Here is a 27801-nt window from a genome sequence, read left to right on the forward strand (position 1 = left end):
CCGGGATATGGGCACCTCTGCCAAATGTGGGTCTGTTTTGTCTTCTGGGTCCTCCATGAGAGGAGTTCTGAAGGTCTGGTGTAACAGGCCAAACCTTCCCCAGGGAAACTTTGGAGTAGGACAAACTTTCCCCGGGGCAAGTTTGGCCTAGGCCAGATTCTCCCCAGGGAAAGTTTAGACTGGGGAAGAAATGGCCTGCTACACCTGGTTGAAAGGGACACATTGCACCTGGCGTCTATATCTCATTGATTCTCTGACCTGTAGTTTTTGTAGTTTCAAGAGTTCGCCTGATACCTGGAACTGGGTATCCCATTCCACCTTGGCTAAGATTTCATGGATGATGCCGTTAAAGAGGTACTGGCCTGACCATGGCTGCCTAAACAAGTCCACCCCATATTGGTCGTCCCAAGAGATGTGATTTAATTAACCGTGTCGCTGAATTGCCATTATGTAGCCCAAAATATGTGTGATTTGATCCAATACAGTCTGCATGTTTGTGTATTAGCGCCATAGCTCCTTGAATATGTGCTTGGTCGTGGTTCGAAACATGTGCAACAGATAAGGCTACCTCCTCGGAGGTTGATAGGATCAGATTAATACATGGTAGGGTATGGCGAATGGCTGTATCAGGGTGTATCAACTCACAGTCATCGATGAAGAAGTGAGTATTGTTACGCTTCGGGCACATATTAGATATATCATCATCCACCGGAGGGGAGATAACCAGATCAGCAAAGCCATGTATGGGAAAGTGTGCCAGGGAGAACTTAGGTGCAGAAATACCATGCCTGACACTGTTCTTAAACGCTGTGTCCAAAAATCCTCCCATCTGAGTATTGCATGGTCGAGGTGGTAGCGTAATAGTTGCGAGATCCCATTCCTTCCTTCTGCTATGAAGCAGAAGCCATAGCCCATACCATCAAGTCAAAATCTAAATTCAGATGCAGCTGGGTGTCTCGTGAGTGGTCCCAAGACATATGAATAGTTGGTTGTGATGAAATTAGGAGCTTGCGCTGAATGTAGACCATCCCATGAAGAATGCTGATGAGAGGTTGCAACACTGGGTGGGATCGCCGTATCTGGAAGATTGAGCCTGAAGTTTTCGTTGAAAGCGGGTTCCTTGAACATATGTCCGAGAGACACTTGGATATCTGGCAAAGGCAAGGAGGGGATCGCCGCATCTGAAGGGTTTGCTGAAGGTTCTCTGAGGATCGGCGAATGTTGAACCACTCGTGACGCAACTGTAGGTCTCACATTTGGCGAAGTAGCATCTTCTGATGGGTGGAACAGACGTCGAACATACTCACTAAGGTAGCAATCGGACGGTGCATCTGAAAGTCCTCATGCTCCGTGAGGGAAGAGGATGATCTCTGAGCCTTCTTCAATGCTCTGCCTTTCTTAGATTTCTTGGACGCAGATGGACCTTGCTCCTGCGATTTATACCTGGAGTCCCGGTCTGCAAGGCGCTGGCACCCCACCTTCCCATAACTTGCAAAATTGTCGTTGTCCAATCTTTGACAAAAACTGCATCTTGACATCCATGCACATAAGCCGATGCAGTCAATGCAGGAAGGATGCGGATCGGACCTTCTTGCATTGTTGACAAATCTTCCTCTTCCTGGATGAAGAATTTTCTTTTCCCATAGTTGTTAGATGGATTCAACGATGAATTGTCTAACTTCAATTACAGCATGTCTGCATTGCAGTGCAACAAGAAAGACAATGACTACAGAAAGGGATGACGTGACCATCCGGAGAGCATGCTGTATGATTCACAGAGGCTTAGCTGAGGCTACCAGATTGTCCAGGAATAATAACAAGACAAATCCCCCCGCCCCCCATAAATTTGAAAGAACAAATCAACTGACAGTTACTTAAAGTCCAACTTGATTTTTTTGGACTAAGTCCCAAACCGGGATCTCCATGGGTCAGATTTGACAATCAGTAAACCGATGTGCCGGTACACTGAACACTTGTTTACATCTCGATTGATGCTGTAACCTGGACGATCCATCACATATGTCGTCCCAGCATTTTTTATTATCCAACTCTGTGCTGTCTTATTCCTTTCAAAATATTCGTTCATTAACCTCCGAAAAGACAAAATGTTGTTGAACTACTTCACATCATTTCATTGCTGTAGTTGACTCCAAACGAGTTAACATTAGCCAATTTATAAAAGTAGTTGCACCCTGTAACCTCTATCGTTGACGTAAGAGCACGTGCACGCACTCGCCTTCAGGGGTGGAAATAACTTTAAAATTGCTAGTGTACTCCGGTACAGTGGCACATGTAAAATCACTTGCCCTGATAATGTGTCCACTATACTGGCCGATTTTCTTGTTGATTTTTTAAATAAACAACATAATTAACATTGGAAAGTCAACTGGACACCGATACAGTGTGATATACAAATTTGCTTGCCCGACAGAAAAAAACACTGGCCCTTTATTAAAGGGCCACTGATCCAGAGCGATTAATGTTTCCAGCCAACAGTCTAATTACGAAACCTAGCTGCAAACTGGTCAGCCCCTGCTCCCTCGACTGTGACGGACAAGGGGACTGGGCTACTGTTCACCTTTGGCAGAATTTCTTCAACCTAATCAGTGGGACATTAGGAAGGGTGGATGCCCATCAGATGCCGTTATTTGAAAATATCCCCTACAGTTCTTGTCTGATTGTAATAAAGTATCCCAGCAGTGTAGGCTTTTTCAGGTTTTCAAATGTTTGGATGGTATAGTGACTGATCCAATTTGATCCTATTTCTATGTTTTTTACCTCGATATTTAATCATGTAAAAATATGATGTCTATTACGTATGATATATGATATCAAAAACACACATTTGATATATTTGAATCCATAAACTAAACAACCCGACTTTGCCATTGCTAAAAGAATCTGAAATTTTACTTAGGTACTTAGGTGTATACAGTTTTTAACTAAGTACACAGCAAATGCTTATGTATATTTCTTATGTAACAATGAAGTTCGATCCGTTCGTATCCTCAAAACAGTGTCGGCCCATAAGGTTTTTTCAGACAGTCAAACTTGCATGCAATACAGCGATTACTACTCTCTTGCTGTAACCCTTGTTTGGTGGTAAACCTACACATGTTATTTGTCATCATTCACTTGATGGTCAGTTAATGAATTTATAACAGGTATAATTAGTGATAACACCACTCAGACCACCCGACAAAGGTTCCAATTTGGCATTTCTTGTGTCTGGAGATAATACTCAACATTATAAATTGAGGTCTGATGTGACAAATGTATTACATCTTATGTAATATGCGCATGACAGTGCAGCAAGAGGAATTATCAGCTGAGTTTCAAAACAAACATCGATCAAAGGATTAACTGATAACACGCTGATTGACCAATTGCTTTTATCCTGCACAGCGGATTTGTCAAAAGGTAGTGTTTATGTATGTAGAGTTACTAATCTATACAGAATACACCCTGTCGTAAAGTCTCTTTGTAAAATCAACGTCCTTCCTTCAAAGGATTAACCGCCAATACATTGATTGATTGTTCATTATTGGCTAACTAAATTACTTTTTTCAAAGAATGGCGGACATTATGCAATTAGTTGCCAGGTGTGCTTTCTTAGGGTGACCAATGGGATACATCAATGTGAAAAACCTGAAACGATAGATAACTTTTTCGCATTAGACTGTTAAAAGACACATGACATGGAACAGGATTCTTTTACAGCTGCAGATGAATGACATCTCATTCCTTTATGTGGATATTGATGGATACATTCCCAGAACAAAATGCACTAAAAAACAATATTGTTGATATCTGTATATATATATATATATATCTAATATATATATATATATTAATTTTAATGTTTGCATTTGGTTTTTATTTATTTGTTATGGCATTCAACAGAATCATTTTTTTTGCCGTGAAGTGTAATGAGACAGACAACATACATTAGGTCGCACTTAGGGCGTGTGTGTGAAATATGATACACGTTGGCAATCTATAAGATGTCTAGATATTACAGTCATGTTATAAATTCACTAAGTATAAGCAGATCGTGTTCATTTTATTAAGTTTCAAAATGCATACACATGTGATAATAAACTAGTTAGGATTATAACAAAATATAAAGACATACGTTGACTTATTTATATGTTATTTCAGTCCTAACATTTTTTACCACTGGCAGATGGTTAAACTTAAAATGTTTTCATTTGTTATCAAAATAATGCCATTTAATACAACATTCAGATTGACTGGTAGTGAACCCAAGCCCACTACTCTCCCCAAGACTTGTACTTAGTTAGCCTTACTTTCCAAGCTATTATATCACTTCTCACCAAATTCAAGACTCAAACTATTTCTTAAATCAAATTAGCCTTACTTTATGAAGTCAATGCTATTATATCAGGCTTCATCAAAGTCAAATTCAAAGTCAATTTGTTTTTATAAGAAACTATTTCTTAAATCAAATTATCGAGTAAAAAAGATTTCATCTTTGTTGATCAGTCAATACTTATACTATCAACTGCGCATGAGGGTGGCGCAGCAGAGGTAACGAACCAGTCATTAATTCTGGGATATCATCCGGGTACTCACCTGAGAAAAACAATAACAAAAGCAACAACCAGTCCACGGAAATTGCTCTGGATCAGTAGCCCTTTAACTAGCGAGCAATAATCATACTAGCACTCAAGAATGCAGATACATATATCGATATCAAATAATGTATAGCGAATTAAAATATCATTTATATGATATAAAAGTGGCATGTTGCATCAATGTATATTTATCACTACCACACGTATTTATGTTTCATATCTCATGAGCCAGTATACATGTACGATATCTACTCATCAGCGTCTAACATATATGGCACCACAGAGTGAGACACATGCTTTCCATGCAAGTATAAAGTTAACACATTCGTACGTGAGTGCGTTAGTGTTTGGTTCAGGTCAGCTAGTGCAGTAGTTACAAATATCAACATGCATATTATTTTCTATTTTATGTTGTAACAGTATGATTTAAAGAATATCCCCACACAGAGACCTTAATACCCAGTGTATATATAACATTAATCTTCAATGGCATCACTGGTTTCAGTAATGATGGCATCTGGAGTTTTATGATAACTGTCTTTTTATGTTAGTTTGAACAGAGACCATAAAATAGAGGGACGGCCCTCGAGCCAGTGCGCAAAACCATCAGCGCTACGGTTTGTACTGCGCAGCCTATCCGGAAGCTGGCAAAAATGCGTGTTGACTTCAGTCATCGATTTCGCGTATTTTCATTGCAAAGGTAAGATTTGATTTTTTTCATGTATGTATTGTACAAAATGGACATTTATCTACTTTCTTCCAAAATGAAAGAGGTTGCAGACAAGGAGACCCAATTTCACTGTATTTGTTTTTGTTCGTTGCAGAAATACTAGGGATTATGATTCGTAATTATGTCGAAATAAAAGGTGTCACCTTAAATGATATCGAATACATTATAGGTCCATATGCAGACGATACAGAATTAGTTTTAGATGGATCAGAGACCTCTCTTAAGGAAGCAATAGATACTCTATCAAGCTTTTATAAAATGTCTGGACTGAAAATAAACGTTGATAAAACTAAGGCAGTATGGCTTGGATCACTCGCTGGAAGTAAGATAAAACTAACCCTCAACCTTAATCTAGATTTGCATGTAGGAAACTTCGACTTATTGGGAATAACACTGAACGCTTCTTTGCAAAACCTGTGGGTCATCAACACAAGAAAAAGACTAGACAGCATCAACAGAATTGTTTCAAAATGGCGTAAGTGTAATTTGACTTTGATTTGCAAAATTACCGTAATTAAAACGTTGGCCTTATCAACCATAGTTCATATATTTACCTCCCTTCCAAACCCACCACCCAATTTTATCTCAGAATTGAACACTCTCTTTTTCAAGTTTATATGGAACGACAAAAAGGACAAAACAAGAGTCATCAGAAGACGACATATCCCCCCGGCCCCCACATCTTTGAAAGAACAAATCATCTGACAGTTACTTAAAGTCCAGCTTGATTTTAGACTAAGTGCAAATCGTTTCCATGGAAATCATGAAAAAAATAAATGACAAAAATCTGCAAATAGTAAAAGGCACCACTTTGGGATCTGCCTCACATATCTGCCAAGTTTTGCTGAAAGATATTAAGAAGTTTTCGCGTTGTGCTCCGGAAACGAAACCCATCCCTTCCTTTTTGAGACTAAGTCCGAATCATTTCCATGGAAACCGAGAAAATAATAAATCACAAATATCTGCAAATAGCAAAAGGCACCACTTTGGCATCTGCCTCACATATCTGCCAAGTTTTGCTGAAAGATATTAAGAAGTTTTCCATTTGTGTTCCGGAAACGAAACCCATCCCTTCCTTTTTGAGACTAAGTCCGAATCATTTCCATGGAAACCAAAAAAATAATAAATCACAAATATCTGCAAATAGCAAAAGGCACCACTGCAAGATCTGCCTCACATATCTGCCAAGTTTTGCTGAAAGATATAGAGAAGTTTTTGAGTTGTGCTCCGGAAACGAAGCCCACCCCTCACTTTTGGGATTAAGTCCGAATCGTTTCCATGGAAACCGGGAAAGGTAAAAATGCTAAAAATCTGCAAATAGCAAAAGGCACCACTTAAGGTTCTGTTTGATATATCTACCAAGTCTTGTTGAAAAATATTGAACGGTTCTTGAGTTATGCCCCGGAAACGAAACCCACCCCTCACTTTTGGGACTAAGTCCTAATCATTTCCATGGAAACCAAAAAAATAATAAATCACAAATATCTGCAAATAGCGAAAGGCACCACTTTGCGATCTGCCTCACATATCTGCCAAGTTTTGCTGAAAAATATTAAGAAGTTTTTGAGTTGTGCTCCGGAAACAAAGCCCACCCCTCACTTTTGGGACTAAGTCCGAATCGTTTCCATGGAAACCGGGAAAAATAAAAATGCCAAAAATCTGCAAATAGCAAAAGGCACAACTTTAGGATCTGTTTGATATATCTACCAATTTTTGTTGAAAAATATTGAACGGTTCTTGAGTTATGCTCCGGAAACGAAGCCCACCCCTCACTTTTGGGACTAAGTCTGAATCGTTTCAATGGAAACCGGGAACAATAAAAATGCCAAAAATCTTTGAATAGCAAAAGGCACCACTTTAGGATCTGTTTGACATATCTACCAATTTTGGTTGAAAAATACTGAACAGTTCTTGAGTTATGCTCCGGAAACAAAATGATTACGGACGGACGGACGGACGGACGGACAGACGGACGAGGCGACGACTATATCCCACCGCATTACATGCCGGTGGGATAATAAAACGAACCAATCTTATGCAGAAATATGAAGATAGAGGTCTAAAGAATGATTGATATTAAAACATTCACTGAATCACTTAAAATTTCATGTCTAAAAAGATACATCGCTAAACAGAAACAATATGACCTCTCTGGTTTTCAGTTAGACTATATCTTCCATTTCGGTGCAAATATCCCGTTTTACTTGAAAATTTAAAACCCCTTCTGGAATGATGTTCTAAAGGCATGGAGTAAATATGTAAGGTTCCATTCTGTGAATATTGAGGATATCAACGACATTTTAATTCAACCGCTGTGGTTAAACCACCACTTTTGTGACTCCAACTTTATTATAAACAAGAGTCATCAGAAGATGACATATCCCCCCGGCCCCCACCTATTTGACAGTTCCTTTAAGTCCAGCTTGACTTTTTTTTAAAGTAAGTCCAAATCATTTTAATGGAAATCATGAGAAACATAAATGCCAAAATTCTGTAAATAGCAAAAGGCACCATTTCAACATTTACCTAATATATCTGCCAAGTTCTGTTGAAAGATACTGAACGCTTTTCGTGTTGTGCACCGGAAATGAAGCCCACCCCTCCCTTTTGGGACTAAGTCCAAATCGTTTCCATGGAAACCGAGAAAACAATAAATCACAAGAAGAAGACAAAGTCATCAATATCCCCCGCAATGGCAAAATACTCTTCATGATTATGTCTACGAGTTATGATTATGTCAAATATTTAGGTGTGCATATAGAAAAGTGGAAGGAGAGTATTGAAAGGTTTTCAAAGTTCTGATCCAGAAAGGAGCACTATCACCAATTTCAGTCTATGTCAAACTTGTTGCCATGGAAACGCCAAAACTATTTTATTCAGAATTCCAAAACTACCAAAAGGCACCAGTACACCACCAGATCTATGTATGTGCCAAGTTTGGTGAAGAAACATTGAACGGTTTTATAGTTCTGCTCTGGAAAAGAGCACTACCACTAATTTCAGGCTGTCAAACTTGTTGCCATGGAAACGCCAAAAATATTTTATTCAGAATTCCAAAACTACCAAAAGGCACCAGACCAATCTATGTGCCAAGTTTGGTGAAGAAATAGTCAACGGTTTTAGAGTTCAGCTCCGGAAAAGAGCACTACCACTAATTTCAGGCTAAGTCAAACTTGTTGCCATGGAAACGTCAAAAATATTTTATTCAGAATTCCAAAACTACCAAAAGGCACCAGTACACCACCAGATCTATCTATGTGCCAAGTTTGGTGAAGAAACATTGAACGGTTTTAGAGTTCAGCTCCGGAAAAGAGCACTACCACTAATTTCAGGCTAAGTCGAAATTGTTGCCATGGAAATGCCAAAAATATTTTATTCAGTATTCCAAAACTACCAAAAAGGAAACAGTACACCACCAGATCTATCTTTGTGCCAAGTTTGGTGAAGAAATAGCGAACGGTTTTAGAGTTCTGCTCCGGAAAAGAGCACAACCACCAATTTCAGTCTAAGTCGAAAATGTTGCCATGGAAACGCCAAAAATATTTTATTCAGAATTCCAAAACTGCCAAAAGGCACCAGTACACCACCAGATCTATCTATGTGCCAAGTTTGGTGAAGAAACATAAAAAATTTAAATAGCAAAAGGCACCACTTTAGCTTATGTTTGATATATCTACCAAGTCTTGAAGAAAGATATTGATCAGTTTTCAAGTTGTGCTCCGGAAACGAGCGACCTCTTCCTTTGGAGACTCACTGGGAAAAAAAGTCCACATTTACAAGCTTGGAAATGTCTTGGAAAGATGATGTTTCCAAGACATTTCCAATTTTGGAAAGATGATGTTTCCAAGACATTTCCAATTTTGGAAATATGAGATTTCCAAAAATTTACAATTTGGAAATGTCCACAAGGGGAGATAACTGGTGGGTGATAGTAAATTATTGTTATTTGCATGCCCCAGGACCTTAATCCCTTGTTGATTGATGAGTGAGTCAAGGCAGTTAAGAGTCACCAATTGACAAGTTTTTATGGCTCTTTAAGAGGCCTCTGGAAGTAAGTTAAAGAACCACTAAACTTTGTTTTTTGTTACTCTTTTAACCATTACATATGAAAGATTTGTGGTTAGTCTTATGCGGAACACCAAATTTATTCTTTAAAAACTTGTGGTTAATTAATACCGAGCGATTAAAAGTGGCCAAAATGTGTCCTGCTTCCCTCTCGCCCGCCAACGAAACCACAGACAGGTTACGTAACTCTGTCGCCAGAGCACTGCAGTGACGTCATATGAGGAACGATTTTCAGTTAGTTGTATAGAAAATGTGTAGCACGCCATCATTTTGATGATTTCTCGACATCAACGGCGACATGCCAAATCGTTTCTTTGTCGTCAATTGCTCCTAGGGTCGGGCGATGGTGTCACCATGCACAGATTTCCACAGGACCCGCGCAGTTCGTGCTAAATGGGTTATGTTTGTTAGTGCGGCGAAGCGTTGTGGAAGCCTGAAACGATATCTTACTTGTGTTCAGATCGCTTCACGGAAGTTAAAGAATCAAAACTACTTACTAGTTGTAGTAAAATATGCATATGATTGATGACCATAAAGATTTTCTATGACACAACTTGTAACATAATGATTTCTTCCTCGGAAGTGAGGTTGTGGTCGAGTAACAATAATATTGTAAGTAGTATTTATATTGACACCCACCTCGCTGCCAGGAGAGAAATTGTTATGATATACGCTATGTCATGCAAAATCCTATTGGCCATCAATAAAATACATATTTTACTACCAGTAGAAAGTAGTTTTGATTTTGTAACTCGGTGAAAACAAACCTAAATACGATTTTTCCTCAGACTGGCGGATGTTCCCGACAGGGCGCCGCCATTTTTAAAAATAAAAAAATCTGTTAGAATTAATGAGATTATAGTTTGTTTTCATCAAGTTAGAAAATCAAGACTACTTTCTACTCGTTGTTAAATATGTATTGGAATCATGACCAAAAGGATTTTGCATGACACAACTTATAACATAACGATTTCTTCCACGGAAGCGAGGTGGGGGTCGAAGTCACAATACTGCGCGATAAATTTCTTGCTACATTCCCATGGTTAATGTCCACTCACCAGTATGTAGATACTAGTCAGTGTGCGCGTCTTTATATTTGGTCTTATAATCCTAATTAGTTTATTATCACACTTGTATGCATTTTGAAACTAAATAAAAAGCAAACGATCTGCTGATACTTATAGTGAATTTATAACAGAACTGTAATATCTAGACATTTTATAGTTTGCCAATGTGAATCATAATTTGCACACACACCCTAGTGCATGTTGTCTGTCTCATTACACTTCACGGCGAAAAACAATGCTTCTGTTGAATGCTACGACAAATGAATAAAACAAAATGCAAATATTAAAATTAAAACAGATTAAAGTTATAGGAACAATATCAGGCCATTACCTTGTTCGAGGAATGTATCCATCAATATCCACAAAACTGTTCCAAATGATGTGTCTTTTAACAGTTTAATATACTGAAAAGTGATAAATCTTTTCAGGTATTGGTGTATAGTCTCATTGGTCACCCAAGATAGCACACCTGGCAACTAATTGCATAATGTCCGCCTTTCTTTAAAAACAGTAATTTAGTTAGCCAATAATGGGCAATCAATCAATGTATTGCCGGTTAATCCTTTGAACGAAGGACGTTGTTTTTACGCAGACACCGACACGACAGAGTGTATTCAGCATAGATTAGTAAATCTACATACATAAACACTACCTTTTGACAATTCTGCTGTGTAAGATAAAAGTAATTAATCAATCAGCGTGTTATCGGTTAATCCTTTGATCGATGTTTATAATGTTGAATATTTACTCCAGACACAAGAAATGCCAAATGGGAACCTTTGTCGGGTAATCTAAGTGTGTTACCACTAATTATATTACTATTATAAATTCATTAACTGACCATCAAGTGAATGATTACAAATAACATGTGTAGGTTTATACCACCTAACACGGGTTACAATGAGGGAGTATTAATTGCTGTATTGCATGTGAAAACTTATGGGCCGACACTGTTTTGAGAATACAAACAGATTTTTACATGACATGATTAAATATCGAGGTAAAACAACACAGAAATGGGATCAATTTGGTTCAGTCATTATACAAATAGGGCCTAACGACACCAATCCATTTTGACAGAATCGTCTATGAAAACAAGTTGTAACTCAGAAACTAGGCAAAGCAGGAGACAAAATTAAATGACAGTAGATTGTGAGAACATATAGCTTTCATTTTCCACAACAATTGTCACGATTTCAGGTTTATACAAGCCTGTAAACACGATAATTTACCCCCTAAAATGTAGATGAATTCTGCATCGGCCCTCAAAGCTATTCCTCATATGACGTCACAGAGGCGCTCCGCTCTGATTGGTTGAAATTTCGTTCGTGGGTGAGAATTGTGCACTGTTGTCAAAAAGGTCGATTTAAGTCAATTAAAGGTCGAAATGAGTAGTTTTAATGACGGGGTTTCATTTATAACGATGCCAGTTAGTGATTTATGTATTTGTACCCCCTAGGGTTTATGTGACCTTTAAATCTTTGATGGGCATTAAGAAGTGGAATGCATTACTGTGACCTGATTTTCACCTGATGAAGGAGCAAGCACATGCTCCGAAACTTTTCGTGTTATTCACAATAAAGAAGTTGACATCCATAAATCTTTCTTTTCTTATTAAACAGGTAAGTTATTAAAATCTGCTGAGCTGTAGGTTTGTTAAAGGTCACATGCAGCGTAAAACACAACTTTGCAGATTCAGATACCTTTCGGTATGGACTTACTGAAACAAATCATCAAAAATGCAAATTCAACTTATAAAGTTGAAAAATAACGCTATGAAAACCGCGTGAAATCGGAGTTCAAACGATTCACTAATTTTCACCAGCTGGTTTCAGCAGCTGGGCTCACTCATAGCACGTGTGCAGTGAAATAGGTTCGCGCAACTTGGAAGCGGGCTGTCCGGTGACTACTCGGTGAAGGCTTTGGTGTGAGCTATTTTCCTAATGTTTTGTTGATATCTCACAGGCGCGCGAGCTTTTTATATGTTATGACAGTAAAATAACTGTTTATATAATTTCATTTGTCTATTTCACCACACGCTCTTTTCTTACCAAGTCACTTTCTCAATTCGATACTTAAAAGCAATGTCATTATTTAGCGTTCACAGAATTTTTAACTGTGATATAGATATGTCGTTGTCACAGACAAAACTCAATGTCTTGTTTTATTGACACCTGTGTGTCTGCCTGCCTGTCTGCTAATGACAATATTCAATACACAACTGCGATCACTGACCACATGCAATTTGAACTTAACACCAATCAGGCTATACACCATAAACAAAACGCATTGATTTATGGCCCGAGTTCGGTCTCTGTCACATTATGTAATTACACAGACAGGCAGGTGTGATACTTGAACACATGACATGTTATGATGTCTGTTGATTGCAAAATGTTATACAAAAAAAATTAGCATGTATTTACAAAACCCAACATCTCTATATAAACACACACAATGAGCTGTGAGGGCATCTGCAAATGAACCAGCCGTTACACTTGAGTGCACACCCACCCGCTCTGACTGGGTTCGGTATCCCGGCTGCTTCGTTTCTTGGGAAGTAAACCCAAGTACACAATATTGCACTTTTGATTTGCGATTGTACGCTTATAATTTTGATTATATGTTTTTTCATAACCAGCAATGTATATTATATATGTCATGAATAAGTGATAATTGTGTTTTAATTATGTTTGATTTTTTGGTTGCATATGACATTTAATCATGTCGCGATGTGATTATCGCTCTAACACACCTGAGGGATTCGTCAACAGTGTGGTATGCACAGGCGGTGAAAATTGTATTGCATTACATTGGGTTGGTTGCATATTGTTTTGTGTTATGCTGTCAGTTTGTATGTATGTGTGAATGAGGAACCTCACATATTATGACATTGAAAACAGACTAGACTATTATATTGACCATTATTCCATGGTCAATATCGCAATGTTAGTGAAATGGTAGTATACGGAAGTTTGTTTCACATTTTTGATAATACCTTCTTTTATGCAGATAAAATTATTACAAAATGAACGAATAATGCCATGCTTCTCTGAGAGTAAGGGAAGATAATTTATATAGTGATTCTTATCAAATTAGATATTTCTTTATCGTCCGAACAGAATTCACAAATTACGGATGTTTTGTGTGGGTGTGTGTGCATGCACGCGTGTATAACATCTAACTTGATAGGTATTAAAATCAGGCCGTTTGTAACCATAATGACTATATTGGTTGGAACACTTGAGGAACAAAAATAATTTCACTCTTCAAAAGGAGCTTCAAAACACTGAATGAAATAAATGCTGTATGATGAAATGGATCAGAGAACATTATAATGGCATAAATGACGTGTGAATGACACATGTAATGGTCAAAAATATATAATCACTATGTTAGTTAACTCATGACCAGACACGTCAAACTGGTACCGATAGATTTATATATAATACGTAAAAATTCAGTATTTCTTAGTACCTGAAATAGAAAACACGAATTTGGAATGAGATGTTTTATTTTGAGATCAATCTGTTAGGTAGCAGTTTACTAAAGTAGAACTTAAATCAACTTCAAAAGATTGGTCATTCGCAAAGTGACACAGATCTCACTTATACTGCAGTAAACAGTATGGGGATACACAATGAAACATACCACTTACGTGATAACAACGCCCTGTTTATTGCATAGAGCGGCATTTCGATGTACAACGTTCAGGATAAACAAGCTGATTGAATGTTGATTGATTCCTTTACTTGGACAATGGAGTGGATTTAGACTTGTTGATCTTACTCTCCTGTTGACCCCAACGGTGTGCTACTTGCTGAATTACCTGTTGTTAATTTGCTGCTTGTCACTATGCATATATACTTCTATTCACCTGGTTGTAGTAACTTTTATCTTGATAATGGCGTGAGAATATACATGGAAACTCCCCTCTATCGACCTTTGGTCCAAACGGATGAGTTAAGAGAAATGTTGATGTCCCGTCTGTTAGCAAATTAACATTGGATTATAGAGACAATGACAGGTCTACGTGTTGATAGAAGAGGATATTCCGGATTATGCGAATGAGAGCACACCTAATGAGAAAACGAGCCAAATATATGTATAAAGATAGTGTTTGATTTCAGTTTCAGTTCACTTAGCAAATATACATTGAAATATAAAAGACATGAAAAACATAGAAGGCGTAAGCCACGAGTGGTAACGGGAGACTATATGGACAGATTTTATTTAATCATTTTACAACATGCTACATTTTACAGGAATTATAAATACTTATATTACATCATATTACGAAATGTTCCAAAATATTACAAAATTTTAAATATACATACACATTTATAAGTACATTATAAATATTTTAAAGATGTGAAAGAAGAGACGCTGAATCAGCAAACTGTCTAACAGTTAACATTCCATTTTGAAACTGGTGTCTCAGTTCTTGAAGACGACCTTCCAGGTATCGGTATTTCTTCTTCGTGGGTTGTCTTTGGCCTTCGGCATATTGCATCAACGAGGTGTAGGAATAAACTTATGTTCAAGTTGAGCATTAGCCATTTCTAAATCGAATGTACACTTTCATGTTTCTTCTCATTATATATCCCCATGTAATTAGAGGGGAACTGATCCAGAGCGATTAATGTTTCTCGCCAACAGTCTAATTACCAAACCAAACTGCAAGCTTGTCGGTGTCTGCTCCCTCTACCGTGACGGACACAGGGACTGGGCTTCTGGCCACCTTGACAAAATTGCTTCAACCCAAACAGCGGGACATTAGGAAGGGTGGATGCTCATCAGATGCGGTTATTTGAGAATACCCCCGGTAGTTCCTGTCTGATTGCAATAAAGTATACCAGCAGTGTATGGTTTTCGGATTTTCTAATGCATAGATGGCATAGTGACTGATCCAATTTGATCTTATTTCTGTGTTTTGTTACCTCGATATTTAATCATGCAATGTAAACATATGATGTCTATTACATATTACATTTATGACAAATGAAAATTTACTTAGGTATATACAATTTTAACTTCAGTACACATCAAATGCTTACATGTATTTCTTATGCAGCAATGAAGTTCAGTTCGTATCCTCCAAACAGTGTCGGCCCATAAGTTTTTTCAGGCAATTAACATTGCATGCAATTCAGCGATTACTACCCCCCTTTGCTTTAACCAGTGTTTGGTGGTATAAACCTACACATGTTATTTGTAATCATTCACTTGATGGTCAATTAATGAATTTATAACAGGTATGATGGTAATACTACTCAGATTACCCGACAAAGGTTCCCATTTCGCATTTCTTGTGTCAGGAGTAAATACTCAGCATTATGAATTAAGGTCTGATGTGACAAATGTATTACATGTATATAATATGCTCATGGAAGTGCAGCAAGACGAATTATCAGCTGAGATACAAAACAAACATCGATCAAAGGATTAACCGATAACACGCTGGTTGATAATTACTTTTATCTTGCACAGGGATTTGTCAAAAGGCAGTGTTTATGTATGTAGATTTACTAATCTATACAGATTACACCCTGTCGTAAAGTACCTGTGTAAAAACAACATCTTTCCTTCAATATATTAACCGTCAGTAAGTTGATAGGGGTGTTCCTCTTTTGCCAGTCGGGCAAGTTGTTTATTTAAGGCTCAAGAGGATCACCAGACCATGTTAATTAGCAAGACAATGGTAAGGGTGGGTGGGGAGGGTGGGGGAGGAGATGACCAAGCCAAGAAAAACACAAGTGGATTGATTGCTCATTATTGGCTAATTAAATTACCTTTTTAAAGAATGGCGGATATCATGCAATTAGTTGCCATGTGTGCGATCTTTGATGACCAATGAGATTATACACCAATGTGAAAAAAAGTGAATCGATGTATCCCTTTTTCGCATATTAGACTGTTAAAAGACACTTGACATGGAACAGGATTCTTTGTCAGCTGCAGATGAATGGCATATTGTTCCTTTATGTGGAGGTAGTGTCCCATATTTGACACCGTCTTGGTCACTGATTCGCGAAGTTTCGCTCTCAAACCTGGGATAACTAGCTGCACCAATTAAGGTTAGTTATGTAATGCAATCACCTGAGAGAAGTACAGAACAAGTAACATTCTTGAACACTAATACCACAATCAACTGAGAGAAAAGGATGCGAGAAGCAGCATTATCCGTTGAGATGTATGAATGCAATATTTTAAAAAAGGTTACGTTATGAGCAGGATGGGAGAAGTAGCTTTACCAATTACTTGCAAAGTATATATGCCCACATATACATCACATTTTCTTATCGTATTTCATCATGGCTGAGAAAGGTACAAAGTTAGATGGTAGGAGACCAGGTGGAGAATTGTTGCTGGATGGATATAGGTATCTGAGACGAACTGCCAACAGGAATGGTACCATTATATGGAGATGTCAGTGCCTGAAAACAGCCTCAGTCACTACAACAGCAGATGGGACTGTTGTCAGAAGAGGGGACAAACAGCATACACATCCAGACCAAAGCTCTATTGGTTCCTATATCCATAACAGTAATGTAAAAAAACGGGCACGAGAAGAGCTGACAAGTGTACCAAAGTTCATTGTCAAAATTGGGATAACTGGCTAGATCAATTACAGAAGTGAGAAATTTCACTGTCAAATTTGAGGCTGTCAAAATCGGGACTAAACCTATGTGGATATTGATGGATACATTCCTCGAACAAGGTAATAACCTGACATTGTTGCAGACTTTAGTCTGTTTTATTTCTAATATTTACATTTTGTTTTTATTCATTTGTGGTAGCATTCAACAGAATCATTTGTTTTCGCCGTGTAGCCTGATGAGACAGACAACATACACTAGGTCATACCTAGGGCGTGTGTGAAATATGATTCATGTCGGCATTCTATAAAATGTCTAGATATTACAGTCATGTTATAAATACACTATACGTATAAGCAGATCGTATGCTTTTTATTAAGTTTCAAAATGTATACAAATATGGCAATCAAATAATTAGGATTATAAGACAAAATATAAAGACATACATTGACTTCGTTATTTTTCAGTCCTGACGTTTTTTACCACTGGCAGATGATTAAACTTCAAACTGTTTTCATTTGTTATAATAAAAATGAAGATGGAAATATTATCGAGTAAAAAAGATTTCATTTTTGTTGATCAATATATACCTATACGATCAATTACGCATGCGGGTGGTGCAGCAAAGGTTACGAACCCATTGAAAATACTGGGATATCAACAGGGTACTCAGGGGAGAAAAACAATAACAAAAGCAACAACCAGTGCGCGGAAATTGCTCTGGATCAGTGCCCTTTTAAATGTGTTCATCATATGATTGTTTTAATTATGTTTTTACAAGGTCGTCTTCTGTGTGAGCTGTGTTCACTTCCATGAACCACCAGCTTGTAATAACACGTCACATGAGATTAGCCATTTGCTAAAATAACACCCAAACTTCAAAGCGTACTCCTTGTCAACGTCCTGAGCCTTATAAAAATCGATAGGTCGGCTTCCTGAGTCGACATCTCAAACTATTTTCGTGTAAGTGGTAATAATTCCTGAGCATTAGAGAACAGATTGGCTTGTTTGGAATTTAATGCTTTTCATAACCTAGAATCTCATAAACTATTTGTCTCTGGAATCATCTGTGATATGAACTTGTGTAGTGATTTCTCTAGAAATTATTTAACGTTATCTAAAAGTAAACATTTAGTCACCTTTTATTGTAAATGACCAAATTAATTACTTACACTATGAAGTTTTTAAGAAGGAATTCATTTGGGTTCTTTTTGCCTCAGTCCGCCCGTGTGTGGACAATATAACCGGTGTCCTCCCATTTGCGAGAACTCCCAGTTGTGAGACACATTAATTAATGGTTCAGTGCACACAGGTGGCGCTTCCCCATCCCTACGATGAAAGTGGGAACAGCCCTGTTGCTGAGGAGTACCCACAGGAGGTATAGTTCATTAATGAGTTAATTAACACAGAAGACATTGTTCGTTGAAGAGCATTTATTGTTTTCAATAGATGCTGAAATATTGAAAAAGATTATCTTGAACTGGTGATATATTCTACTTGTTGAAGGCCTGCCATAGTGGTGATCGGAAAGAGCAGTCAAAGGTTAATAAATACATTTGGATTAATTATAGTTACAACAGTTATTGCTAGATTTTTCAAACACGTAAATCTGAGTAGGTAAATTAATTTCTCTTTCAAATGATCACGAAGTTACCTACACCAAGTGTTTGTTTTTAAAGCCATTTATCTCGAGTAGGTTAATTACTTTATCTTTTAGAGTTTCATTAAGTTACCTCCACAAGAATTAGTTAAATAGCTAATCCATAATTAGCTGGGGTTAATCCATTCTATTAGATAGGGGAGTAAGGTGTGTTTTCTTTGCTAAATACCTACTCCACTGTCTCACAACTGGGAGTCTCACAACTGGGAGTTCTCACAAATGGGAGTAGACCATATAACCAATTATCTATTATCAAGTTCATGATATTTCGTGAATACACCAACTGCATAACACCGTCTCTGACCACAAACCCAAACGGGTTGTTCTCTATTAGCCTACAGTCTTAAAACAACATTTCATGGTCTGTTGACTGTTGATTTCACAATGATAAACCACCCAAACGGTCCATCCCTTGTGACAGGTGTTAATTAGAGGGTACCAATTAGAGAATGTATTCTACTACAATAAGCCTATTATTCCATGGCAAGGGTTCACTTTTATGACATGTAATAAACCCTGTCCAGTCAGTCAGTGGGTCCGGTAAACTTTTATTTAATCAATGATGTAACATAGGTCTATGTAATTTGTGTTTATGCAAACCGTGACAGGTCAAAAACTATTTGCGCTTCTGAGGATAATAAGTAAAACATACACTTAAAACGGTATTTTCAAAAATGCTAGCCATATCAGGGCAAATGTGACAGTCAATATCAATTTTTAACACCTAGAACAACGAGGATGCAGACGAGTGAAGTTATACCAGGGATAATCTACAACGTCTTATAGTCTCCCTGGTTATACTAATATATAGAACTGGTTCCTAGTTGATCGCATAGGAGGACGAATACACAGTCTATACACTCACGGGGATCCTTGGGAAAAGGAGAAACTGAAAGAAGTAGTGGTAAAATCCTTACTAAATTTCCAAAAATTTCTAAGCCTTTGAAATATCATGTTTCCAATTTTGGAAAATTTTGGAAATATGATATTTCCAAATTGGAAATTTTGGGAAATCACCATTTTTTTTCTTCTGACTAAGTCTGAATCATTTCCATGGAAACTGGGAAAAATAAAAATGCCAAAAATCTGCCAAATAGCAAAAGGCACCACTTTGGGATCTGCCTCACATACCTGCCAAGTTTTGGTGAAAGATATTAAGAAGTTTTTGAGTTGTGCTCCGGAAACAAAGTCCACCCCTCCCTTTTGGGACTAAGTCCAAATCGTTTCCAAGGAAATCGAGAAATAACAAATCACAAAAGTCTGGAAATAGCAAAAGGCACCACTTTAGGTTCTGTTTGATATATCTACAAAGTTTGCAGAAAATTATTGAACAGTTTTTGAGTTATGCTCCCTAAACGAAGCCCACACCTACCTTTAAAACTAAGTCCAAAACGTTTACATGGAAAGAGAGAACAAGACGACAAAGTCATCAATATCCCCCGCAATGGCAAAATACTCTTCATGATTATGTCTACCAATTATGATTATGTCAAATATTTAGGTGTGTATATAGAAAAGTGGAAGGAGAGTATTGAAAGGTTTTAAAGTTCTGATCCAGAAAGGAACACTATCACCAATTTCAGTCTAAGTCAAACTTGTTGCCATGGAAACGCCAAAAATATTTTATTCAGAATTCCAAAACTACCAAAAGGCACCAGTACACCACCAGATCTATGTATGTGCCAAGTTTGGTGAAGAAATAGTCAACGGTTTTAGAGTTCTGCTCCGGAAAAGAGCACTACCACTAATTTCAGTCTAAGTCAAACTTGTTGCCATGGAAATGCCAAAAATATTTATTCAGAATTCCAAAACTACCAAAAAGGAAACAGTACACCACCAGATCTATCTATGTGCCAAGTTTGGAGAAGAAATATTGAATGCTTTTAGAGTTCTGCTCCGGAAAAGAGCACTACCACTAATTTCAGGCTAAGTCAAACTTGTTGCCATGGAAAGACCAAAAATACATTATTCAGAATTCCAAAACTACCAAAAGGCACCAGTACACCACCAGAACTATCTATGTGCCAAGTTTGGTGAAGAAATATTCAACGGTTTTAGAGTTCCACTCCAAAAAAGAACACTATCACTAATTTCAGTCTAAGTCAAACTTGTTGCCATGGAAACGCCAAAAATATTTTATTCAGAATTCCAAAACTACCAAAAGGCACCAGTACACCACCAGATCTATCTATGTGCCAAGTTTGGTGAAGACATATTGAACGGTTTTAGAGTTCTGCTCCGGAAAAGACAAATCTGCACGGACGGCGGACGGACGGAGTCCAGTTTAATACCCCCCGCAAAACGCGTTGCGGGGGATAACAAACAAATGAATCTTTTCCCCAAAATGAAATCAATTTATTAAATGATATTATTTCTATGAAACTTTCATCGGACTGTTCATTACATGAAGTTAATTGTTGTGTCTATGCTGCCGCTCGAACCTTGGAGGAAATTCACACAGTTTCCAAAGAAAAAACATCTAATACTAAGAACAATACACCAAAGAAAAAACGGAAACTAGAAAATACATTTCCTGGATAGAGCTGTGCCTGAAGTTAAGATCATCAGGGAGTCTAATGTCAAAACGGCAAAAGTCAATTTGGAGAAAATTAAAATTACAATACAAGACAATAAAAGAAAAGGTACTTCTCCAAATTGTCGATACCCTTAAGGCCAAAATAAAGGTTTGGACTGAAAGAAGGAAAAAATGGGAAAATAAAAATAAATCCATCAAACAAAATAAACTTTTTAGAAACAATGAAAAGCACTTCTGCAGGCAACTGAAAACAAAGGGTGATGGTGAACATGACAAACGGCCTCCCATGGATGCCAATGAAAGGTTCTGGAAACAGTTGTGGTCTGTACCCGGCGACTGTAACCTGGAGGCACCATGGGTCCGTGATTATGACCATGCAATGCATGAGAAGGTAACTAGGTCGTTTGTCTGTTACATCTCACCAGATTGCCTGAAAAGTGTTATAAAAAAGTCCAAATCTAATACAGCTCCAGGGCCTGATGGCATTCAAAACCGGTATTGGAAACTGTTCCCCTGTGTCCAAACACCATTACTACACTGTTTCAATACTCTCGTGGACACAGGTGATGTTCCTCCATGGTTCTTCAAAGGTCGCACAATACTTCTCCCCAAGAAAGGAGACTTGACTGATCCCAAAAACTTCCGCCCTATCACATGTTTGAATACACAATACAAAAATATTCACAGGGTGTTTGACAAACCTCGTGTCATCTTACTGCTCTTTCAATGATATAATTTACAGAGAGCAGAAGGGAGCAAGAAAGGGATGTTGGGGGTGCAAGGATCAACTTCTTGTACAGAAAATGATTTTGGAAGAGGCTAAAACATATCACCGCAACCTCTCCATGTGCTGGATTGACTACAAAAAAGCATACGACTCTATCCCTCACGAATGGATTCTGAAGTCTCTTCATTGTATTGACCTCCCTGAGCGACTACTTGATTTACTCAAGTCTTTAATGAGTTGCTGGTCGACTCAACTTGAGATGTACTCGCAAGGGCAGGTGCAGACTTCGGAATCTATTCCAATCAGAAGGGGAATATTTCAGGGGGATTCCTTTAGTCCTTTGCTTTTTTGTCTGTCTTTAAATCCTTTGAGCTTTCTGCTCAATAAAGAGGAGGGTTACCATCCCGGACCTCCTCAGCACAGATCTCCAACACCTCTTACTCATCTCCTTTACATGGATGACATCGAGCTCCTTGCCAAAGGAGATTCCAATTTGAAAGAACAGGTTCTCCTTGTCGAGTCCTTTTCTAATGATATTGGCATGACATTTGGATGGCGACAAATGTAATACTCTTCATTTGAAACGAGGCAAGGTAAATAATGATGGATCGGTCAAGTTACAAAGTGGAGGAGTTATTGAGCATCTTGTGGAAGATCAGGCCTACACCTATCTTGGAATGCAAGTTCGAGACAAGCTCCAGAATGCCCAGATTCAAGACAAACTTCGGGCCGAGTACAAATCTCGTTTAAAGAAAATCTGGGAGCTCAGAGCTAAACGCTCGAAACAAGGTCAAAGCCACCAATACTTTTGCTGTGCCAGTCCTTTCCTATTCCTTTGGAGTAGTTGATTGGACAAAACAAGACATCCAGAGTCTTGACCGTCTGACCAGAAGGATCATGTCTGATAATAGAGCCCACCACCCTCGTTCCTATCTTAACCCTTTATACATGCCAATCAATTCTGGAGGTCAGGGTTTGATTAATGTGGAGGCTCTTCATGATAGAATTTTATTGTGTACTTTTGCACATATTTATTTATCGGATGATCCTCTAGTGATGCATGTGAAGACTCATGATGAAAGCAAGGAATTCCACAGCTATTTTAAGCGTGCCAAGGTTGTTGGACAGAATCTGAGATTTAAGGTTGATTTTGTTGATGACGATGTACTGCTGGACGGTACAGTGATGGAAGTAAACCAGGTGAAGTCCTTCACCAAGTCTGCTCAGAGTCGGTCTTTTGTGGAGAAGCTTTCTGAGAAGCCATTGCATCGTGTGTACATGCAGTGTGTTGAACAGAATAGCAATCCCACCGACTCCTTCGCCTGGATGAAGTCAGCTGGTCTTAAATGTGAAACTGAGGGCTTCCTTTTTGCTGCTCAGTACCAGTCACTTCCCACTTGCAATCGCCTAAATGTGATTCTTAAAGAAAATATTAATATGAAATGTCGACTTTGCAATGAATTCACAGAGACTGTCCAACACCTTGTCAGTGGATGTCCTACCTTGGCACAAACAGCATATCTTAAACGACATGATGGCATGGCTCGTTGCTTTTACTACCGTCTCTGACATGCCTGTGGCTTTGACTCCGAGGTCCATCCACGGTACGACCCTGAACATGTCCAGGGCGTCATGGAAAATGATGCTTTCAAACTTCTGTGGAATAGGCCCATATACAGCCTGAGAAGGATTCCAGCCAACAAACCTGATCTTGTCCTTTTTGATAAAGCTAATGAATATATTTATATCATTGAATTTTCTGTCCCTTTTGACACCAATGTGATTGGCAAGATTCAAGAAAAGCATGATAAATATGCGGACCTCGCCTTTGAAATGTCTCGCTTGCATCCCAAGTACACTGTCGTCAGGCTCCCCATTGTTCTCGGTGCCCTTGGTTTGGTACCTCCTGATCTCTTGGCGCAGATCAGGAGAGTGCCCAGATTCTCCACCGGGAGTACAGCCCTTCTGACACTCTGGGTAATGCAGAAGGCTGCAGTGTTGGGGAGCCTTCATATTCTCCGGAAAGTTTTTGATGGGTTTGACTAGGCAGCGTTTCCTGGGAGAAGTCCCATTCGCTGTCTGGGCTGCGTGTAGAGGGGGCAAGGGCCCTGAGCTGATGATGAGCCTTACCAGCCTAACTGTGCCAGGATCACCCGAACCCTCTCTGCTGCATACTATCTTTAATCTGTAAAACATAATAATAATAATATGTACTCGCAAGGGCAGGTGCAGACTTTGGAATCTATTCCAATCAGAAGGGGAATATTTCAGGGGGACTCCTTTAGTCCTTTGCTTTTTTGTTTGTCTCAATCCTTTGAGCTTTCTGCTCAATAAAGAGGAGGGTTACCATCCCGGACCTCCTCAGCACAGATCTCCAACACCACTTACTCATCTCCTTTACATGGATGACATTGAGCTCCTTGCCAAAGGAGATGTCAATTTGAAAGAACAGGTTCTCCTTGTCAAGTCCTTTTTTAAATGATATTGGCATGACATTTGGATGCGACAAATGTAATACTCTTCATTTGGAACGTGGCAAGGTAGTTCATGGTGGATTGGTCAAGTTACAGGGGGGAGGAGTTATTGAGCATCTTGTGGAAGATCAGGCCTACACCTATCTTGGAATGCAAGTTCGAGACAAGCTCCAGAATGCCCAGATTCAAGACAAACTTCGGGCTGAGTATAAAGCTTGCTTAAAGAAAATCTGGATCTCAGAGATAAATGCTCGAAACAAGGTCAAAGCCACCAATACTTTTGCTGTGCCAGTCCTTTCCTATTCCTTTGGACAAAACTAGACAATATGAATTTTTCACCAAGTCTGCCCAGACTAGAGTCGGTAATTTGTGGAGAAGCTTTCTGAAAAAACATTGCATAGTGTGTACATGCAGTGCGTGGAACAACAGAATAGCAATCCCACCGACTCCTTCACCTGGATGTAGTCGGCTGGTCTCAAATGTGAAACTGAGGGCTTCCTTTTTGCTGCTCAGGACCAGTCACTTCCCACTTGCAATCGCCTAAATGCGATTCTTAAAGAAAATATGAATAATAAAATGTCGACTTTGCAATGAATTCACAGAGACTGTCCAACACCTTGTAAGTGGATGCCCTTCCTATACAAACAGCATATCTTAAACGACATGATGGCATGGCTCGTTGCTTTTACTACCGTCTCAGCCATGCCTGTGGCTTTGACTCCGAGGTCCATCCATGGTACGACCCTGAACATGTCCAGGGCGTCATGGAAAATGATGCTTTCAAACTTCTGTGGAATAGGCTCATATACAGCCTGAGAAGGATTCCAGCCAACAAACCTGATCTTGTCCTTCTCAATAAAGCCAATGAATTTATATATATCACTGAATTTTCTGTCCCTTTTGACAGATTTATGATTGGCAAGATTCAGGAAAAGCATACTAAGTATGCTGACCCCGCCTTTGAAATGTCTCGCTTGCATCCCAAGTACACTGTTGTCAGGCTCCCCATTGTTCATGGTGCCCTTGGTTTTGTACCTCCTGATCTCTTGGCGCAGATCAGGAGAGTGCCCGGGTTCTCCACAAGGAGTAAAACCCTTTTGACACTCTGGGTAATGCAGAAGGCTGCAGTGTTGGGGAGTCTACATATTCTCCGGAAAGTTCTTGGTGAGTTCGACTAGGCAGCGTTAGAAGTCCCATTCGCTGTCTGGGCTGATGAGCATAAAAATCGTGTTGCATCCAAGTACACGTAGGAAAAACAAACATGGCACATTCTGTCCAACCTCTACATAAAATATTGGTATTTTAATTAATAACAACTAAGTTTTCCCCACTTTTATGTATAAACCTTGGCAAAAGTTGATGAGCTTCTCATTTGACAAGTTTTCTTTTATCATGCTCAGTTTAATATGACAAGAGAAAATCAGAAATTAAGATTGCAAGATCTAACTACACTTTTCTAGTAAGTGCAAATGGTCACAAGATGTGATGGCACAGATTGTGTTGTCTGCTAAACATCTTTCTTTATTGAATATTAACAGTAAATTTGGAGATACTTTGTCAGTAAACACTAGACAAATAACTATTAAGTATGATTAATCATAGCCCATACGAAAAAAAACCCCATTTAATTGTAATTATGTTTTGGATGATATAACTGGGATATCACTGAACCTGTTTGACCTTGTATGCTCTCCTGGAAACAGCTGAAGTAGCTGAAGTAGCTGATCACCTCTTTCGTCTGAACTTTAGACCAACCTCAACAAGAGGTGCACGAAAATGGGTGTGACAAAATCTGTTTCAAAATAACATTCATTTATTCTATTATGCCAAAATATTAGCCACTGCATGATGCATATATATTATTAAAATATACTTAAATAAATGATCAATTATTGTTTCATATGAAATTTTGGATGATTTAGCTTGTATGGCAAAATTATACTTCTCACTTCAGAACAATTTGAATTACAGATTTTTTGTTATTAATACATATTATCATTCTGTTTTCTCCCACATGGTAATGGGTAAAGACTCTAATGGGTCTGTCAATGCATTAGCAAAGTGTAAATAACCATTCTTCAATAACTGTCTTTCATCTGATTATCAGTTGTGTGGAAATGATCTTATGTTGGTTCTTTTCCTGGGTTTCTGAGCAAGGACATTATATGTAATTAATCTCCAGAACTTTCCATAGTTGTTGCTGTTTGTCAAGGTGTCTGATAGTGATATGCTCCTATTACTTATAATATGAAAAATTGCCTCTGCCGTCATAATAATATTTTGTGTCAAGAACAGTCTTCTTTTAATTTAAAAATGTCAAACCTTGCGAAATCTGAACAAAATAGCAAAAAATCATTTATTGCAGTGCTTGGTTTAGGAAAATGAATCCTGTTTGGTGATGACCTTGATGCCCCCGACAAAAACAGGTTGCACCTCCTGCTCAATATATAATTATCTGTAATTTGGAACAATTACATATAATATTAGTACAGTGGAAACCGCCTAAGTAAAGACCGCTTAACTAAACAGACCTGATAAGTAAACACTTTTCTTTGGTCCCAGCAACTTTCTTCATTTCTGGTGTCCCCAGCCGTGATATTGCTGGAATATTGCTAAAAGCAGTCAGTCAGTCAGTCAGTCAGTTCTTCATTAATTATCACTATTAGAGTCCGGTTAACTAAACTCGGATAAGTAAACAATACCGCTTAACTAAACGTCTTCTCACGATCCCTGGAACTAAATTACTTAACAAAAGAGACTGGATAACTAAATTAGCGATCACCACATAATCCGACATGAGGGGCAGTTGTGTCAGTCTCCAGTCAAACAAACATCCTGTTTACAGCTCGCTGGCGTCAAGCAGTTGACAATACACTGACAACTGGAGGCCATCCCTGATAAGTTGTTCATTGTTACATATGCATACATATACATGCATATGGTTGTCATTTGCAAGTTTTTATAAGTTTGGGATAAGTAAAATACCTGATAAGTAAACAATTTTTGGCGAGTCCCTTGACATTTTACTTATCAGGTTTCCACTGTAATTATTAGTAAACTTACACTACTGCCTAAAAGTTCATTCCCCTTGAACGCGTTGGGAACGCGTGTGACACGGGTGTGCAACGCGTTTTGAGTCCTGTGTCACACGCGTGTGCAATGAGACACACGTGTGTAACACGGGACCAAGTTTCAGTTGAATTTGAGGAAAAGCGTTAGGGTTGCATACTTAGAATTGTATGAATTTTTAATTCGGTAATTTGCCAGAAGTGGTTGGGATGGTTTAGTTGGTACTTGTTTTATCTATTTTAATGTTTTGTTTTTTGTATTTCTAAAGTTAGTACT

General features: G+C 38.4%; 1 protein-coding gene and 1 long non-coding RNA gene across 2 annotated transcripts in view; one reads left to right on the forward strand and one right to left on the reverse strand.

Annotated features, from left to right (window-relative positions):
- LOC124285107 (protein O-mannosyl-transferase TMTC2-like) overlaps window positions 1–27801 on the reverse strand; it is a 412056-nt gene that overhangs the window by 26359 nt on the left and 357896 nt on the right.
- LOC124285108 lies at window positions 12315–27756 on the forward strand. Its single transcript, XR_006900731.1, has 4 exons — window positions 12315–12324; window positions 14655–14663; window positions 27621–27711; window positions 27744–27756. It is a non-coding gene; the product is annotated as an uncharacterized LOC124285108 (long non-coding RNA).

This window comes from Haliotis rubra, unplaced genomic scaffold, assembly GCF_003918875.1.
Source record: "Haliotis rubra isolate DU_JTF1 unplaced genomic scaffold, ASM391887v1 Scf352, whole genome shotgun sequence".
In the NCBI taxonomy this organism is placed as follows: Eukaryota; Metazoa; Mollusca; class Gastropoda; order Lepetellida; family Haliotidae; genus Haliotis; species Haliotis rubra.